The sequence below is a fragment of the Cyprinus carpio genome, chromosome A13 (genome assembly GCF_018340385.1).
Source record: "Cyprinus carpio isolate SPL01 chromosome A13, ASM1834038v1, whole genome shotgun sequence".
NCBI classification, from domain to species: Eukaryota; Metazoa; Chordata; class Actinopteri; order Cypriniformes; family Cyprinidae; genus Cyprinus; species Cyprinus carpio.
In genome coordinates, this window is record NC_056584.1 from 22,639,906 (window position 1) to 22,659,725 (window position 19,820).

The 19,820-nt window shown below is 33.8% G+C and overlaps 1 pseudogene; it reads left to right on the top strand.

Annotated features, from left to right (window-relative positions):
• LOC109078990 overlaps window positions 1-19,820 on the top strand; it is a 62,368-nt pseudogene that overhangs the window by 32,886 nt on the left and 9,662 nt on the right.

The following is a 19,820-nucleotide window of genomic DNA, read 5'->3' on the forward strand; positions in this document are numbered from 1 at the left end:
AACACTAAACCTTATAAAAATGCCAGAGACCAATTTAAGAATGTACACAGACCATATATTGTCTTAATCGTTTGTTTATTGGCTACATTTTGCATGTGTCAAAACTTCACTAGATGTTTGCATAGAAAAACTGCAGACATGCAGATCGCTGCTTTTGTTCTGAGACAGTCATATGAGGAAAGGAAGCAGCACAATCTGCTCGTATTGAATGTAAGATGTAAATCATATGAAAAATTATTTAATAATATTATAATCTAATATCCGTTACATAATACCATTTTTAAATGGCAGAATCTCTTTATTTTTACTAACTCTATTAAAAAAGCATGTTATTGCTGGAACAGCCATTGAATGTTTGTCTTTCTGACTTCAACTGTAACAATAACCATGTCTGAAGAATCAAATCAAATATTGCGGAGCTGTTAATTCAAAAATAAACACAGAGTCCAAATGAAACAAAGAGAAATATTATCAGCTGTGGGTGGATGTTTATCGAGTCGGTCGTGCCAGAGTGACACCGAGTGATGCACGGGCACTGTGATGATTTATTTCATGATTATGTGTTATTTTGTGCTTTTTTCTAAATGATAGGATCTGGAGAATATTTTAATGGATAATAATGCGTCATATTTTCCACTGGCCTCTGCCTGGCCCGGGACTGTATTGGACACTACAGCTCAGCATCTCATTGTTTCTATCCCAGACACAAACACACACTCACACAGGCTGTGATGTTTTTATAAGTTTGCCACTTGACTTCTGTAACGTCCTTGCTGTGATTTCAAGTGTGCTCCTACCAAAGTGTTGCCTTGTTTAAAATATAGAAAGTGCAGACCATAATATAGGTCGTAATTCAAAGGCAGTTTGCATATTCACTTGTGATTGGCTGTTAGGTTGCCTTAGAAGTCTTAAAGGAATAACTCACCCGAAAATACAACTTTTGTCATTATAAAACTGTGGAACAGATGAGGAGAATTTTTGAAGGATCTTCACACAGCTGTTTTCCATACTACTGACCACAATCGTTAAGCTAAAAAAAAAAAAAAAAAAAAAATTACCATTCAAAATTTGGGGTCATTAAGTAAAAAAAAAAAAAAGGTAAATAAAATACAATAAAATTATATATATATATATATATAAGGAAGTTTAAAAGAACATCATTTATTTGATCAAACCTTTTTGTAGTAATGTAAACATATTTACTTTTATATATATATTTTATATATATATTTCATTCATTTTAGCAAGGATGCATTAAAATGATTAAAATGGTAAAATGGTAATTTTACATTTCTACAAATTAATTTAATTAAAATGTTCTTTTCAACTTTCTATTGATCAAAGAATCCTGAAAAAAATGTATCATGGTTCCACAAAAATGTTAAGCCGCACGACTGCTTAAAAAATATATGGAAGCTTATTTTCGGCACAGGATAAAAACATTATAAAATCTATAAAAAATATAAAATTTAAAATAAAAAAGCTAAATTGCAACTTTTATCTAAATTGCGACTTTTATTACAATTCTGACTTTTTTTCTTGCAGTTCACAAAAGAGGACCAAGAGTCAGAGTTAATCAATTACCTTAATTTATTAATTATTCATTTATTTATTTTTTGCAGCAGAAAAGAAAAACACAATTGCTATATGTAGAGTCGGAATTCTTACCCCAGACCTTTTCTGTTAAATGAACCAGTCATCCTTAATTAGTTAACCAGAGTCTCATTATGCATTATTTTTCTTTATTTCCCCTCACAGAGCCCAACAGTTACCGCACAATGGCTGCTCGATCAGTTAACAGCTCACGTCTGGCTCAGGATTACTCTCTTCTGAGGACGTTACTGCAGTCGGTGCGTTTCTACAGCCGAGCGAACCTCTACGGGCCCAATATCGGCCGTCCTCATAAAAATGCAAACCTGTTACTAGATGGGTGAGTGTCTCTGTTATTTGTTCAAAAATGATTAGGGCCTTCCTGTATGCATTATATTTGTGTGTTGTGACAGTATTTGGAGAGTGATAAATTATAAACCGAATCTGTTTCTGCAAAACTGTGCAGAAACTCCACAGGTTTCTGCTTGTGTGTTGGTTTAATAAATTTCCTGGATATTTTTGATAATGCTGCCAGACATTTTGTACGGTCAACTGTGTTTTAACACACATTTGATATATTTGTGAATATAAAAATTGTGAGTCCATTTTTGTTAGCTTTGAAACCTTTAGCATATATGAATTTAGTTTTACACACTTTCTCGTCTGGAAATATGGATAAGAATATAAACTACTGTTTAAAGGTTTAGAGCTATTTTTATTTATTTTTTAATACATTTATTTTCATGTTTTCATACAAGTATGCATTAAATTATTCAAAAGTGGCAGTAAAGACATTTATTTTGTTACAAATATTTATGTACTTTTGAACTTTGTTCATCATAGAATCCTAAAACATTATCAGCTTCCACAAAAATATTATGCAATTCAACTTTTTTCAGCATTGATAATAAATGTTTCTTGAGCAGAAAATCAGTATATTACAATAATTTCTGAAAGATTAAGTGACATGAAGACAGGAGTAATGATGTTGAAAATTCAGCTTTGCATGACAGGAATACATTTCATTTTAAAATAAATTAAAATAGAAAAATGGTAACTAAATTTTAATAATATTACTGTTTTTACAGTGATGTTCTATTCAGTATGCAATATTCTATTTTTGATTTTGATTAAATAAACAGCCTTGGGGAACTTCAGAGATTTTTATCTCAAAATAAATAAATAAATAAATAATTTAATGACCCCCAAATTTTGAATGGTAATGTAGATTATATCATTTTTACTCAGCAAGGAGTGAATAACGGTTCTTGGCTGTGATTTAACTAAAGGCTGTTGGTTATTCATTTATTTATATAAAAAAAAAAAAAAGGCACAGTTGAGCGATATTCGTGTTGGTAATTTAAGCAGTTTAACTCTGTGAGCAGTTGTCTGATGGGACGACTACTAATGGAAGTCTCAAATAAGTTTCTGAATGGCTGTGGTTGTCATGTCATGCGGCGTTTTGCACTTTCAGTGTGGAAAGGTGTCATGACAGATTATGGCATGATGTTTGCAGATAGGCTTATCTGACTCTGGACTCGTTTTAAAATGCTCGTAAAAGAGATTCTATGAAGCACATTTTTTTAAGAAAGCGCAGTACTGTCCGCCTGCACATAGCTGAGTTGTGTTTACATTGCTCCATGTGGATTGTTAGTCCAGGCCTGTAGCACCATTAAAACACACCATCAGATAAATAAAGTGTCACTCCATTAATGGCGTGACAGAGCAATGTTCCACCTGCATGTTACTCGTTCCTCCCACTCTGTCCTGCAAGAGCACAGACGCTTCAGTAATGCAGCTTTTAATTTTTTAGCATTAAGTGCAACAATAGTAACAGTTTTTGTTTCCAGTAAGACAATTGTGACAATCACAGTGAGTGAGTCTTTCTGAATGATTCATAGCAGTCATTTGTTTGTGAATTAAAATGTGAAAGGATAAGGACGTTCAAAAACTGCTAAGAGAAAGGAACATCATGAACATCAGCTGTTTCTAATTAACAACAAATGACTGATCAAAAACCTACAACCAAAGTCCCTTTAAATTTCCTTTCAAAAGGAGAATTATTGTCTCAATCATTCAGTGTGTGGTTTTAAAAGAAGGTTTGAGCAACACCGCAAGCCTTATGCTTCTAAAACACATATATTTTTTATGACAGGAGCTTATTAAAGCAGTGCCAGTTTTGTTGTGCTTTGGTATTAAGACCACATTTTTCTAATTCTGGTCTTGTAATGACGTCTGAGATAAATACCCTCTGGAATTCATTTGTGAGTGTTCATTTAACATTGTTTGTGCTTTTGTGCTGTTATTCGAAAACTGGTTTTGTAGAATAATGGCTTTTGTGAGTGGATACTAATTGGTTGTAATTCCAGTGTGACAGAGCCAGACATAAATCTGTCAGTGCCTGAACACACACACACACACACACACACACACACACACACACACACACACACACAACCTTCACACACACACACACACACACACACACACACACACACACACACACACACACACACACACACACACACATATAAATTCTTCATACAACAAGAATGATGGGAGCACAAACACACACAGATCCCAAAATCAGAAAAAAATATAACAGGAATTAATTAATTAATTAATTGCAGAAAGTTATTTTGTAATCATTATTTAAACATATAAATGAAACAAGATAAACTTTTGAAACAAGATCATTTTACCTCTCAAGTAAACTTTTAGGATACAATTTTGTTTTTGCCATTTATCTTGGATAGTAATGTTTTGTTTTGTTTTGTTGTTGTTATTTAGTAAGCAATTAGTAGGAGTTATAGCAGTAGAAGTAGTAGTTGTATATAATTTTTAATCTGTTTAAATGTATTTAAATATATTAGTAATATTATAACACTAATAATACTCTTATATTGAAATCACTTGACATGTATATAAAATAATATAATATTATTTTACATTCTAAACCATACACAGATGATATATATGTATATATATCAAATTCACCATTGATTTTCTTTTATTACTTTTTAAAATAAGAAAAATGTCTGATTAGTCTGGAAGGTAATTAAGATTTTATTTCTCGTTTTTTTTTTTTTTTTTTTTTTTATAGATTTAGGCTTTGAAAAAATGACAAAATTTGCTTGCTGACTATTTACTTGTCCCCAGTAAGCATGAGCACTTTTTATTTGTATTAGCTAGTATAATTGTATTATTAGCTAGCATAATTGTAAAATTTCAATGTCATTTAAAAATGTTGACATTTTAACAACCTGTCATAACAACTTTATTGTGATGGTGAAATAAAATGACTCATATTGTGATATACTATTTTGGTCATATGACCAGTCACTAGAAGTGTTGCTTTTCAAGCAAATTATATTTCAATAAGGAAATCCTGGGCCGACAAGCATGCAGAAAATTCTCAGCATTTGAGCTGTCTGTCCATCTTGCTCTGTGTGATTTGTACTGTGCAGTTTGGGTGCATCCCTTAAATTTCTGCCGTAAGCTGCCTTGTGTTTTCCTGCGGGGGCTTTTGTGCAGTCGCAACTTTGGCAGGCTGAAATGAAACTTGGTATTACAACCACAACTGCTTTGTCAAAGGTCTTCCTTAGAACGAGACGCCACCCCTTGCTGCTACCAGTCTCGTTCAGAAATGATAAATGCAGTTTTAACTCAGTGGACAGACAAAAGGAAAGAGGGAGATGAGAGGGGAATTATAGGACGGCATGGAGTTTTGGAGAGAAAGGGTGGAGCGTCATGTTGTTTCTGCTGTGTGAAACTGCCATCACATGAATAACTGTTTAGAAACTTAGCTCCCTATAAGGAGTTTTGTTCCCTCGTTTGATTAAGATTACTCAGCTCCCTGGTAAACTCCTCTCTGCACAAATTTACTCACAGCATGAGAGATCAGTGTCAGCGGTGAAATAAACAGACACCTCCTGTTAGCCACGCAGCCGTGTGTGTTTGGCTATCAGTTCTTCTGTGTAAGCGTCATTTATGATGGTGGCGCAGAATAAAATTACTGTTTTTCCAATGCTATAATAACAACCATACTGATAAATAGTGATGCTCATTTTTTTCTCTCTTTCACAGGTTTATGAAAAATGGTGGTTCTGTGGTTGACGCAGTAACGTGGCAACAGTAGGTATTTTACCTTTTTTAAATTATAACATTTTATTATTCCCTATAATGTTTATGGAAACTTTGAGAACATCCTTCTAAAGACGTAATACAACGTTGCTGTGGTATGAAACAAAACAGAATGTGAATACAAAAGTGTCAGTTGTTCTCAAATGATGGGTCACAACCCATAATAAGTCACAGGACTGTTCTGATACATAAGGGGAAAAACAATGCAAAAGTTCAAATATTAAAAAATGCAACAAGCCATATATTCGTGTTTGGTCTGGAGAGGAAAATAAATAGGCCTAGTCACTTTTAAAATAAGAAAGTTACTATGCTGTTTTTAGATTTAGCAAAATAGTTTTTCATAATTGGTCATTAATAGTTAAATTAATACATTTCAGTGTTTGATTTTAAGTACAATAATTTATTTTAGTACTGCAGTGTGTTGATTTCATTTCTTGCAGTTCTGGCTTTTTTTCTCCCAATTCTGACTTCTTTTCTTAGAATGCTGAGATATAAACTCGCAATTGTGTATATAAAATTCACAAATTATAATAAGAAAAAAAAAAAAAACTATTTTTCTTACAAAAAATTTCATTTCTTATAAAAAAACAAAAAAAAATAAAGAAAAGAATAAAATGTAAAGAAAAGTCTGAATTGCAAGATTATGTATATACTGAATAAAAAAAAAAATATCTCACATCTAACTTTTTTTCTTACAACAATTGCGATTTTGCCTTTTTTTTCTCAGACCTGTAATATAAAGTCGCAAGTGCATGTTTTAAAAATAAGAACTGCGAGATATAAACTCACAATTCTGAGAAATAAACTCAGAATTGTGAGTTTATATCTCGCAGTTCTTATTTTTAAAACATGCACTTGCGACTTTATATGACAGGTCTGAGAAAAAAAAGGCAAAATCGCAATTTTTATTCAGTGGCAAAAACAGGCTTCTATAGGTTTAGGTCCATCATCGGTGATGAAATTTTTATAGTGTTAATTTCATAATTTGTTATGCACAATAGTTTTGTGATATTTTTGTTTTGTTGATGGCAGTACAAAAAGTCTGTCATTCTGCTCTGTTATTTATCAGCCATAGAGTCTGTTGTTCCCCACCTCTGCTTTAATTTCTAACACCTTTGAGGTGGGATAATGTGCTGGAAGGTAAATTTACCACTCCCATCAAAAACATGCAGGCCTCTAATTTGAGCCATTTTTCCTAATCTGGTTAAGTACCATAACTGAGAAGCGTTGTAAAAGATGTCCAACAGTTGCTAGTATGTTCAGTAATATTTCTAACTAACAAAACACATTAACATTCCTTGCATACTTTCAACGAAACATTTCTATTTTATAACTATTCATACCATATTTCTGTTTACCACTGTAGTGCATTTGTATATATAAACATTAAAATGTGCTCTCTCTCTCTCTCTCTCTCTCTCTCTCTCTCTCTCTCTCTCTCTCTCTCTCTCTCTCTCTCTCTCTCTCTCTTTCTCTCTCTCTCTTTCTCTCTCTCTCTCTTTTTCTCTCTCTATATATATATATATATATATGTGTGTGTGTGTGTGTGTGTGTGTGTGTGTGTGTGTATGTAATAACTACCGTTCAAAAGTTTAGGGTCAGTAAGATTGTTTTTATTATTTTTATTATTTTTATATTTTTGAAATTAGTTTCTTGTGCTCACCAAAGCTACAAAAAATACAAATGGCTGCTAAATAAATTAAAAATACAGTAAAGCTAAATAATCTGAAATATTTTTTTAAATAAATTTATTTAAAATACAGTAAAACAGTAGTATTGTGAAATATTATTACAATGTAGAATAACTACCGTTCAAAAGTTTAGGGTCAGTAAGATTGTTTTTATTATTTTTATTATTTTTATATTTTTGAAATTAGTTTCTTGTGCTCACCAAAGCTACAAAAAATTACAAAATGGCTGCTAAATAAATTAAAAATACAGTAAAGCTAAATAATCTGAATGATATTTTTTAAAATAAAATTTATTTAAAATACAGTAAAACAGTAGTATTGTGAAATATTATTACAATGTAGAATAACTTCTTTCTATTTTGATATAATTTAAAATGAATTTTCAAGCAGCCATCAGTCACATGATCCTTTAGAAATTATTTTTAATATGCTGATTTGTGTTATTATTATTATCGGTCTTGAAAACTGTTTTTGTTTTTTAATGTTTTTGTGGAAGCCGTGATTCATTATTTATCAGGATTCTTGGATGAATTAAAGATCAGGATTCTTGGATGAATTAAAGATCAAAAGAACTATGTTTATCTGAAATAGAAATCTTTTTGTAACATTATGAATGTCTTCATTGACAACCATTTTTATTACTATTTTAATGCACGCTTCACCCTGTGACAAAACCTGAGCTGAAAAAAATCTCACTTCCCCCAACATAAGTACTGACAGTGGAAGTGAACACTTGGATACCTTGGCAGGTGTTCATTGTGTTCATTGTCAGCACAGTTGTCTTCTGGCAACCACATTATGGAGGATAAATGATGATAACTGATAATCAGTCACCATTTTTTGATGCACTTGGCTGATTTGGACCAAACAGGTTTCGAATGATGCAGTGTCTGATTTAGCATTGTATTTGCATAAAAAATAATGTTTAGCATTAACTATGTAGTTCTTCTTGGGTGGTGCCATGATCATTCATTCACCTGCATTAAAAAAATAAAAATAAAAATTGGGAACATGAATCAAGACCTTCAAATAAAAGCCAGCTAAGAGTAAAAATAACAATATTCAAAACTATGTAAAAGATTTCCAGATCCTTAAAATATAGATGTGTGTTTAACATGGACAAATTACACTTTTAGCTCTTAGTCTAGCTCTAACTTCCAGTTTGACGCATTAGACCAGAAAATGAGGTAATTGCCAGATACCAGATCATTAATTTTAGAAAGGAAGTTGTTTTCGGGTTAACAGTGAACTATGTGTGTACTTCTGTGGAACTTCCCCAAGTTTATTTTCAACGATTATGGCAGATACAGCTCTGATTGTTGCATTATTATTAATAATATTTTGTAAAATGGAATTTGTGGGGCCTGAATGATTAAATGATACACTTTTGTGTGCAGTTTTGTAAAGAAAATTACTTAAGTAAATACAAATTATTTTAATTTAACTTTTATGTATTTATTTATTTGTTTGTTTTTGGCGTTTTTTGTGCTGGGACCCAAATCTGAATTAATGGCCTGATTGGGCCATCAAAATAATAATAATGATAAAAAAAAGCCCTAAAAAAGCTTGTCTGGACACTTGTCTGTTGTGTGCTTTATAACCGCAGTGCCAAGTCTGACCCGAGCAGTCTCTGCCGACTGCTGCCAGTTCCAGGTCAGCTAGAGTTTTTCATGTGTGATATCATGAGAATTCACAGATGCTGTGTTCAGAGAGCTTCAGCGAAATATGCAAGGCTATTTTTTTTACATATCTCGTTCTTGTTTGAGTTTTCTTTCAGATGGGCTGTTGCTTTATAACCTCTCACTCAGAAAGTGCTTGACTTGATCAACACTGCGTTGCAATATGGCGAACCAGAATAATCAGAAAAGAGCTCATTAGCGGCTTCCTTTAATCTCCCAGCACAATGGCGACTGGATGTGCTTTCAATGACTTTAATTAGTTCCATGCTGAGAGGCTTTGAATTATTCAGTAATGAGAAGTGTTTTATCAAGTGCATGCATGCAATAACTGCGGTCATTAAAAGTTATAAGGGCATAAACAAGTTTGCATTTTTCTCCCTCAATTAGAAGGCCCCCCTGCATCTGCAGAGAGAGGGTGGCCTAAACACTCATTAATCTAGAGGTGTCAGAGAGGAGGATTTTCTATAAAAGCACCACCTACTCAGTCAAACTCAAGCCATATGCACTCACACGTTCTGATGCGCAATTATCATTTTAGAGTAAATGTGGATTCCAGGAATAAGAGCCCTCACAGTTATTTAAGTAGGTTTGCCGCCTGTGGCTCTTTTCACACTGCGGTCATTCCACTTAAAAATTGCACTTTTAGATTAATGTGTTACCTGCTGTTTCTTTGTAATTAATTGAGGTTAATTTGTGATGTAATTAATTGTGTCAATTAATGTAATTGTTTCTTTCTACACCATTTAGTATTGTAAAATATTTTATAAAAATGTTTTTAAGTTGATATATCATTTTTTTTTTTTTCTTTATCTTAAAATGTTAAATTATTCATGTGATGGCCAAGCTGAATTTTCAGCAGTCATTGCTTTAGTCTTCAGAGTCAAATGATCCTCCGGAAAGCATGTCTAATATATACTGGATCTGATTAACACTTTTTATTATTCTCTGTGTTGAAAATGTTATAACTTTTATACTTTATACTATTACAGAATAATGGAATTTTAGAGGAAACGTCTTAAAGTTAATTGGATAACATAAGAACCCCTCAATGAAGTGTCCTGTGCTATAAAGAAAAGCCTGTAAGTAACAAAACCCTTCATCTAATTTATTCTTATCTCTTACATTAAGGTTCTCTGCTTCCATGAAACAGATGCGCTTTTCTTTCTCTCCTCCTACAGATGTTTCTTCTGTTTTTAATGCTAAATTCAGAAGTCAGTTGTTGAGAATGTACCGTTACAAGCAGAAATCTAAAACACCATGGAGACACCGATTAGCTAAACTAGAATGCTAGGGAGGTTGAGAGTTGCTCATTGCTTTTTGAGGTCCAAATATATTGAAGATTTGTTGCCTCGAGAGTTGTGCAGCTTTAATTCCCACCAGAGACTATAAATTTTGAGGGTCAGTGTCCCACAGAGAACCAATTTTTCTTCAGATACGTCAAGATCTTCAGACATATTGCTTGAAAATGGCACAGTTCATTGAGGCCCTCTTTTCACACCCCTCCTCAGATGGCCAGCCAACCAGCTACTTCATTCCAAACCCCCCCCCCCCCCTCTCTCTCTCGGTCTCTCTCTCTCTCTCTATCTCTCTCTCTCATTCGCCTTCACTCGCTCACTCACTGCAGCAGCTCTTTGACCAGAAAGAGCTCTGTCTCTTGTCCACCGCTGTATGCTTTTTAACGTCTTTAATATAATTCATGGGCTCAATCTGTTAGTTATTTTGTGTATAAACCTGCAGACTGGCCTTTTAATGCCTTTAATTTATATTTTGAACTTTGCTCAATGAAATGGGAAAATGTAGGTTGTGTTATTTCATATTGTACTGGTAACATTAAGATTGATAGCGTTGTACTTTTGCCATTTGTTTTTATTTTGATTTTTTATTCCAGTAACTTGTTTTTTTTTTTTTTTTTTTTTTTTGAGGGACGATATTTTGCTATTGTAGTAATCAGTTTTTGTTGGATTAGTATAGTATGATAAAAAGAAAAACAATTCATACGTATAATCTGTAATAGTTCACACACACAAATATATATATATATATATATATATATATATATATATATATAATATATATATATATATATATATATACATATTTTATAGTATACACACACACACATACACACAAACACAACACACCTGTATATAAAACATATAGAATCAACTTTATATATATAATTTCGAATAGCTGCTTACGAAATGTTCTCTGTTTTTTTATATAAATACAACAAAATTTTCTATATTATAGAACATTATGAAAGACTGTAGGTTGATATGTTTTTTTTAAGAAATTAATACTTTTTCGGAATTTCATTAAATCATATTTACAATAAAAAAACTGCTTTAAATGTAATAGTATTGAACAAAATGTCTGTTTTTACTATTTTTTGATCAAATAAATACAGCCCTCGCTGTGAGAAATTGCTGCAGGCAGAGTCGATACCAAAGGTTTAAATGGAGTTCTGTTATCACTAGAATAATCGCACCGCTGGAAAATGCTCTCAGCCTATTAGATTTGAGGACCAGAAAGAAATGTTGTATAAATGAATACACATATATTTTAAACTAAATTGGATAAATAATATTTCATAACTCTTACAAGGATGTTCTCTCATGTGTGCAGTTACTACATTGACAGGTAAGGGGTGACCCAAAGTGGAAGACTTTCTTGAAGACAAGACTTCTAGACACCCTGTCTGAGCAGATTACCAAGGTGTTAAAGGTAAGGTGTTTTTTAAAGACACCCAGCCTAGATATCTTTTTGTTTTTGAATGAGATTGTTCTAATATGTTTAAGGTTGTTGTTGTGAGAGTGTGTACAGTAAGTCCCTCCAGTGCTCATTAACTGTGTGATCTCAAGGGCCCCGGTTTTGTCCTCAGCTGCACCATCCAAAACAATCTGTCGCTGGTCTGATAGGTTGGTTTCTACTTTTAAGGGAGCGTTAGTCAGGGCACAGTAAAAGGAGGAAAGCGTTTGATTGGGTTAACAATTTACAAGTCCCCCCACCCATTCATTCCTTATGATGTCTCAGCTGCTCTGGGAACAGTCCCCTTTTGGTCTTATAAGCAGTACCAGGTTTCACAACATTTAAGACTTCCCTCTGGAGGCCCAAACTATAAATACACAGCTCTCCTGTTTTATGTATCTCAAACTCACACATCTGGTCCAGTGTTCCCCGAAAGTGAACGAGGGGGAAAACTGGCCTTCCTCACAAATATTAATCAAAAGATGCCAAAAGTTTTGTTCACTCCCAAACCCAGTGGGACGGTGATTAGAGCCTATTACATGTGTGATGTCAGATGAACAAGTGCTTACTCCACTTCTTAACTTCAAATCCAAAGATCATTTAACCTAGAATCAGTAATAAAAGACTGAATTCACTTTTTTCTGTTGTGAATCTGCAGGTGTTCTTCAATGGTTTGGCGACACATGTATCCTTCCCGCTGTCTTTGATAGTTTAACAGATCTATTTTGAGAGGCGATTTATGCTTTAGCATTGATTCTCCGGCTGTCATTCTATACAGCAGGTCCTCCTGAGGTTCATAGTGTGTCTGAATCAGAAGTGGAGAGTATGAGAGGCTTTCTTTGGCTTATTATGGAATATGCCTAATACCCAACATATGTTCTATTATAACCAGACCCTGACCTTGTGTATTGTGCTGCAGAGTTGGGATCTCATCTCAAATCATGCCCATGGATTATTCAGGATGCAGATTTTTATCAGTCAGCTGCATGGGAAAAAATATGTTTTTGGTACCTGGCTTTTAAAAGAGAACAAACGTTTGTTATTCATTTTCAATAGTATATATATTTTTCTTAAAAAAATGTAATTATTTGTTCATTATTTTTTAGCTACGCTACCATTCAAAACATTGGGGTAGGTATTTTTTGAAAGAGGTCTTTTCATTCTGGCCAAGGCTGAATTTATTTGATCAGAAATACTTTAAAAGCAGTCATATTGTGAAATGTTATTACAATTGAAAATAATAGATCATTTGAAATCAAATTAATTCCTGTAATGGCAAAGCAGCCATTACTCCAGTGTTCAATGTCACATGATCATCAATGAAATCATTCTAAGATGCTCAAGAACCATTTCCTATTATTAGCAGATGACAGCTGCTTAATATTTTTGTGGAAACTGTGATACAGGTTTTTCACGATTCTTCAATCAATTGAAAGTTCGAAAAGAACAGCATTTATTTGAGATAGAAATCTTTTGTAGCATAATAAATGTATTTGCTGTCACTTTTGATCAATTTAAGGAATCCTTGATGAATAAAAGTATTAATTTCTTTCGAAAAACACAGTACTCTATTTAGGATTCTCACATCCACCAGCCTAAAACAAACGAACAAACACAAACAGGTTGGTCACTGTATAATCAGTCAGATGGTCTCATCTTGTTGAAGTGGACACTAATAAAAAGTCTTGAATATGCAAGAATATAACATGCACAACTGTCCATCACTTAATTACTGATGGTGTGTTTCATCTGATAAAGCTTTTTCTTTGTTTTCTTTCATGTTGTTCAAATCTGTGTGTCTCCCAGAGAAGCGTGTGTGGCTGGGTGGAGTTGGTCCGGCTTGGGGCAGGGGGAACCAATAATTTTATCTGACACATTTGCTGCTGGTTTTTCTGTAAGTGAAGTATATTTATAGGGGCCTGCAATTAACTAATTTGATATCTCTGTGATTAATCATTGTGATCTACACTGTGTCAGTACAGTATATAAGATTACTTCTTCATTTAATGTTCTTTTATTATTCTTCAGTAATTTGCCATAATCTCACTTCATTACATACAGGATTTCAACAAATTATGATTGAGCTAACCTAAATGTTTATGTCCAAAAAAAAAAAGCATGGATCTGTAACAGTCTGCAAAACATTAATCGCTTAGTTGCTGTTAAGATGAGCTGTTTTTACAGCAAATACTTGCAATATCACAATATAACAGTGAATGTAAGTTGTGACATGGTGAAAATGTATTAACCCACTTATATATAGTTTTAATGGCCTTATTTTAAATAGTTTAATACAAAGTGCTCATTTGCCTTGAACAACCTGTATTCTACACTTGTTTTTCCACTATACACCTCAAGGATGTGTTTTTCAAATGTGTTTTCTTTTCCAGTAGAAATGGCTGAAAGGTGACATAACTGATTAAATTTGTCTGTGGAAAAAATGCAAAAACCCTGAACAAATTGTTTAAATTTCTGTTGCATTCCTAATGTTCTCCAACATGTTTTTGGCTGGCTTCAGGTGGCTCAACACTCTTGGGATCGCTGCAGCTCATGGGATTTGATGTTGTACTCCGACATTCTTTTTTTTGTGATTAGGATAACAACCACCTCGTCGACCAGCACTTCAAAACCCTTTACCTGTAAGTATAAGCACGTAAACAGAACCCAAATCAAAAGCAGTCCAAGCTGTTTAACACTCAGACTTTACCTGCAGATGGATTCAAGTCATATACCACACACACTAAAAGTTACGCAAATTAACACCATGCGCGGTGATCTGTGTGGTATGCTCGTTACTGTATTGTAAATCCACCTATAACACATATGTAAAAATTACCTGGGTATAGGTTTTCCGACATGAAGTGTTTGGAAATGGTCTTAGAGTTGGTCTTTAGCATGTGGCTCAAGCACCTTATGGCTTTTCTCGTGGGACCTATTAGCCAAGATGAAAGGTGTTTAGTGGTGTTGAATACTGGGCAGCTGGGGCGAAATGCACTGAAAGGATCAAGCCTGAGACAATGTCACCTGTCTCCCCACCCCCTCTACATGGTTGTTGCCCCCACTGTGTGGAACAGCCAGATGCTGACAGCACTGCAACCTGAGCCCGAGGACACTCCACAGGTATCCCCCCTCCTCCAGACCGCTGGCAGCTTCATCCTGAATTATGTAAACCTCACTCTTTCACAGTGTCTGCAGGTCAGCCCCCTGGAGACAGGACGGACAGAAGACTTCAATTAAATTTCATTTGATTTTGAGAACTCGTATAGAAGGCCATGACGAAACGAAACATTTACCCAAATGTTCTTTGGGTGTTTTCATAGCTCAGACACATGGTACATCATGATTTTTATTGGTATCATGTACAAACATTTGTCTTATTGGTTTGCAGATTTTTTTTTTTTTTTTTATTTTACAAACTATTTTTTATAGTACTTCTGCCAGCGGTGTTTTTGGTTTTTATAATTTTATTTTTAAAAATTCTTTTGGCAATATATTTTACTATAAAATAATAATATACTTTATGTATTGTAAATGGCAAATATATTTGTTTTTGCAACACCATTTTACCCCCCTTTTTGTTATAATTATTAAATAGGGGCAAAATATACATTTTTTAAATATTAAATTAACATAAATGTTGTGTTTTTTTTTTACATTATATTTTGGTTTGGCCTAAGAGCATATTAAAAGATTTAAATTAATAAATTAATTTCAAATAAACCAAGGTTGCTATATTATTTTCTTCAACGGGAACCACCCCACAAACATAAAGAAGGTGTAATAGTCCGTTCTCAACAGAGCATTAAATAGCAAGCATGAACAATAATGGAAATGTATCAAATTTGGTGACTATAAAATTAAATCTAAGTATTAACTTTTTTAACTCGCCAGGATCTTTCTTTTACAGGTATTTTCATAGGGATTTATAAAAATAAATACCATAGCTTTTTATCTACTTTAAACTTATACTTCCTAACACACACATCCAAACTCACTGACTCCAGATGTGATCTGAATTAGATACATTATCTTAAACCTGCTCGTGGCCCCTCCACCAGCAGTGGAGATCCAGACCTGTTGACTGGCATCCTCAGGATAACATACAGTATGTTCCTGTGAAAGTAATAAAACCAAAGGAAGACATAAAAGCAAAAATACAGCAATGGTAGAAAGTTCTTGATTATGCAACGCTCTATCAAAGGTGATGACTCTGGATTTCTCAGAATCTCAGCAGGAGCACTGTTCTTCCATAGCACAAGCCAGAATGAGCATCTTAGTCAAGTAAAAAAGTAATGAGAGATGCTCCCTTGAGCTGCGTTTTCATCAAGCACTCCCCAAAAACTCACAACTTTTGAAACGGTCATCTTTTTCCCCATGCTTCTCGTTCAACATCTCTAGTTATTCCAAGCATTAACTAGACCAATCGCCCCCCTGCTGGGACCACAATGCTTTAAACATAGCTGGTGTCTTTATGGGAACTGCCCATCCACAGAGTAGGAAGCCCCATACAGTAGTGCCTGAAGTAATTCGACCCAAGTCGCAACAGCCGCAACATGTCGGCCTGCGTGGAAAATTTACGGTCCAAACTTTTTTCTCTTTAAAATCCCTTACTGAGTCATGTCTCCGTTTTCTCCTCCCTTCACACCTCAGCAGATGATCTCATCCCCTCTTCTTGCTTTGCTTCTTTTTTTTTTTTACCCGTTATCTCTTGCTGTTTCTTGTGTTTTCACCCTTTTATTTTATGTGTTTATTGTGTTTTATGTTATGTATGTTATGTAATAGCAGACTTTAATAATCTGCACAGTAATATTAATTAATATCGATGTTACAATTATTTATTTAGATATTTATTTATAGTTTTTCATCTGCAGGTGTAAAACACTACAACTTTATTTAATAATCTGGCAAAATATTATTTTATTTATTATTTATTATTTATTATTATATGTTAATATAAATTAACAATATTATTCTTTTATATTCTATTTTTATTTTCCTGCTGGGTGAAAGCAAAAATAACCTAACTGATTATATAATCAATAATCTCTACATTGATTTTATTTCTTTATTTGTATTTTTTTCATCTGCTAGCTGAAAGCAGTAGTGCACCTGATATTAATAATATTATTATTAATCATGAATATCAGTATGAATTATTCTTAAATCGTTTAGATTATTAAAGTTAGTCTAGTGCCCTAAACATATCTCAGATCAGAATAACAGAGAAACTTGGAAGTGCGTTTTGAATCGGGCTAATAGGCTAGCAACCACCCTAGCAACCACTTAGAACACCCGCTGTGCCCAACAGCAACATGCCCTGCAATATCTCAACACCACAATATCATAGAGGCATGTTGGTGGGCTTGATTTGGGGACATGGCAAAATCCTGCTTCCTGGCAGAAAGTTTTAAACTGGCAAGAACCACTCACATTTTTTTTTTTTTCAAGAAAAATCGACCCGTATAGTCTTTTTGCCAATTCCATTTAGTGTATGTGGTTAGTGTTGCGAAAATTACACGCTTCACCTTTAAATATTATTAAAATTATAGGTTCTTATTGCTCCCAGTTGTTTATTATGTGGTCAAAATTGATTCGTTTTGTTGCACACTCTCACGTTAAGTTAATATGTGTCTGTCTGGCATTACAGGACATGGCATTTGCTTATATCCTGTTGGTATTATAGACAAGTAGTTGGTCATATCCTTTAATCGCTCAGGTCTTTAGTGGTTTGACTTTAATTTTTTCATTATTAAAGTGGGTTTCTATTTTATTCAGTCATTATAGCTTCTGCACTTACTACGGGTGTGCTGAGAAATGCTTTCTAAGCAAATACTGGTATTATCTGCCAGTACACATTCAAGAAGTGACCTGAAAGTTGCTGAGGTTAGCACTCTTGAGCTTTATTGCAATTTCAATTTTAATTTAACCACACCTAGTACACACTGCATAACCTTTTCATAGACTAGAAATATGTGTAACATTTTCCATGGAACCCCTATGGAGATCAGTGGTAACCATTATGGAAACCTCTAATCTAGGCTCTTGTTCTAGATTGTGCAAGGGCAGTTATTTTTTATATAGCCCTAAAATGCTGGCATTTGCATTTAAAATATTTCTTTTGAAATTGAATTGCTATTAAACAGAACATTTTATTATTTTATAGACAATACCAAAGTTTCACTGCATCATACCACATTGCAATTCTTGAAATTTGCATTTTGTTGTTTTTAAAACAATGTTTTTGTTTTGTTTTTTTGTAACATTGCAGTTTAAAGAGACCCACCCATTCCCAAATCTCTTTTTCCCCACTGCCTATAGCAGATGCTGCACAATGTACACTGCGGAGCAAATTATAGTTACAGTTTCCCTGGAAAAGAAGCCTTTAAATGCTGCCATAATGCAGGGATTGCCATGGGAAACTTCCTGATGCACACATGCTGCTTTGAACCAGTTCAATTTAGGTATTGAATTTGGGAACTGATGAGAGGATATTAGGAGAGATCTATTACAGTCATGCATGTGAAATTCAGGTAGCCATCGCTCTTTTCCATGCAATAAAAATGTATGTTATGAATGTAGAAAACAGTTTCTCCTGGTTGCACTAGGCCAGTTAATGTACAGTTAATGTCCAGTTTAAACACTTCTTTGTGCAATGAATGTGATAACTGGATCATTAAATGCTAATAGGATGACTTTTGGACCATAAAATGTAGCAGGATAATATTTTTCATGCACAGTACACAAACCCACACTATAGTTCCTTTAATAATATCAACAAGTACTGGTTGACAGAGAATTCATGCAACATTTAAAGGCGTTGCTCTAGGAACCCACATTTTTCAAAGGTACACTTTAGCATAATGCATCTTTTTCAGTTTGATTTTTCTGTAAGAGTATGACAGTAAATTTGCTTTGTTCCCCCCGATGGCAGAAAGCAAAAAATATAATTTGTATCTCTCAATTATATGAGCCATTTCATTCTTTTTTGCTTTGTTATTTCTCTGTTTTAAATAGAAAAGCTTACAAAGAAAGATTATGGCTTCTATCTCTCCATTCAGACCCATGGTCACTTTCAATAAAAGACTGAAGCACATTTGTGGCATTTTTTTATATCTCTTTTTTATATCTTTGTCATTCTTACTAAAGTGAAGGCAGATATAGAAACTTACATTACACCTACACGCTTTTCAAATTTAGTTTTCTACATCTTTCTCTTTCCCAATTCCAAAAATTAAAACTGGAATTCATTGGATTTCTGCTGGCGGAGAAATGCCACATCTGTCCAGTGTATTTAATCCAGAATCATCTTCCATGAATCATGTTTCTTGTGCAGAGGTGCACCACGCTAACACGACTCCATGGCAGAATAGCTTGACCTAACATGCGTGTTGACATGGCACAGCTCCAGTAAAAATGACTCAAGTGATGCTTTTTATTTTGTAACATGTGTTGTTTGTGTGTTTGTATTGTAGGATTACTGGTTAGCTCTGCTCTTCCAACGTCCTGGTGGGCCCCAGGGTGCTTGCGGTGCACGTGCAGGTCTCCAGAGGAAACCACCGCCTGGACGTGTGATCCGGGACAAAACACTCCGCATCTATGCACACGGCAACCAGCTTTCACAAGTACGTTCATTAGAGTTTCTGGAGGCAGTTCAGTGATCACTTCATACAATATAAGAAAATCTGTTCAAAAATCTAGTAAGCTGCCTTGATATCTTGAGAGATAAAAATAAAAAATAAATTAGATTTTTAGGGCTGTCAAAATTAACTGATTATATAAGATTAATTGCAATTGTTTTATTAAAAATATCTATTTAAACACTATATTTAAACATACATAAATGTGTTTTAAAAAATTTTTTTTTCAAAAATAAATCCATAAAAACAAATTTTTAAATTAGATTTTAAAATGAACTGGGTATTCGTATGGAGTATAAAAATCTGCTGTAAAGCAGATTTGAAAAAAAAGT